Source organism: Austrofundulus limnaeus, unplaced genomic scaffold, assembly GCF_001266775.1.
Source record: "Austrofundulus limnaeus strain Quisiro unplaced genomic scaffold, Austrofundulus_limnaeus-1.0 Scaffold66, whole genome shotgun sequence".
In the NCBI taxonomy this organism is placed as follows: Eukaryota; Metazoa; Chordata; class Actinopteri; order Cyprinodontiformes; family Rivulidae; genus Austrofundulus; species Austrofundulus limnaeus.
This window is the reverse complement of record NW_013952468.1, coordinates 1181517-1182819: the sequence shown is the minus strand read 5'-3', so window position 1 is coordinate 1182819 and position 1303 is coordinate 1181517. Positions and strand designations below refer to the sequence as shown.

Here is a 1303-nt window from a genome sequence, read left to right as displayed (position 1 = left end):
TTTGATTAGTCGACTAATCAAAAAAATAATCGGTGATTAATCGATTATAAAAATAATTGTTTGTGGCAGCTCTAATGTTGATATATGCTTAGGAATCTAAAACAATAAAAACTCCCACTGCATCAATAAAAACATGACCTGTCGAGCAGTATATCTTAATTTGTTTAAGCTATTAAAGCAGAATTTCATTTGGTGTTAAAAAGTCATAAGTATGAACGAGCATGTTTAAAAGGGAGTGAAATTTTACCTGTGATCTAAAATTGACCGACATTTGAAAAGTTATTTTTAAGGGTCTAAACTCAGAGCAGGGGAACATAGCTGCTTAAGACCTAGGGTTGGGCATAATCGTATCGTGTGCAATTAATCGTCAGAAAAATGTTAATCGATTATTTTTTTGCACTTGACGATTGATACGATCAATCCCAGCAGGCGGACTGACTGGAGATATTCCCGGTCAGTCCACTTGGTGCTGCTCTCTACTTCAAATATGATGAACATTTAAAAAAAAGTTCTGTAATTTATTTATATATCAACACAATTCAGAATTTGACGTATAGCCTGTAGGGGTGTAAGAAAATATCGATACACTGAAATATCTTGATGTTTCATTTCCCGATACTGTATCGATATTCTAAAGCCCTGTATCGATTTTTTTATTAAGGTTTAAAATGTCAACTTTCCTGCCAGTTGTTCATTTTTATGTTGTAGTTCAGTCTCTGACCACTAGTTGGCCGCAGTGAGCCAGCCACTTGGCTACTTCACAGCTTGAGCGCCAGAGAGTAAGAGAGCATTAGCATTGTGAGTAAACATTAGCATCATGCTCCGATAGCTGAATCTGWGCAGAAAAGACCGACACCCTCTGCCTTCTAAGCTGAGGTAAGGTTACAAACAGTTACTTATTTGTCAGAATGTCTGTATTTTAAGCCAAATTAAGCGATTTATGCGCTCTTATTTCCCAACTGTAGTCAGCTTTCACGTTACGCATAGCACATGCGTCTATCACCTCGAGCGAGCTCGGCACTCCCCCGTGACATAAAATTCTGTCTGTTGCTCTCAATGTCCGGCTCATCGCATCAAAGTTCATATACTTTAAGTTTATCCTGCTGTGTTCGTTTCAAAAATGGTTTAACTCATTTAGCTTTTCAATTTCTTAACTGGTTTTCTTCGGGACTTGCCCTGCTGTTCGGCCCACAGTTATGCAAATCATGTTCTGGATGCAGGTCAGCTGATCCCAGAATCTCTGTGTGCAGCAGCTTCATATCATCTGTTTACTGAACTTTATGACAACATAAAGGCTATTGTT

At 38.1% G+C, this 1303-nt stretch overlaps 1 protein-coding gene across 1 annotated transcript in view; it reads left to right on the top strand.

Annotated features, from left to right (window-relative positions):
• The window catches only part of LOC106518813 (protein P200), a gene marked incomplete at its 3' end in the record, with an annotated part of 11367 nt that overhangs the window by 1315 nt on the left and 8749 nt on the right, over positions 1–1303 (top strand).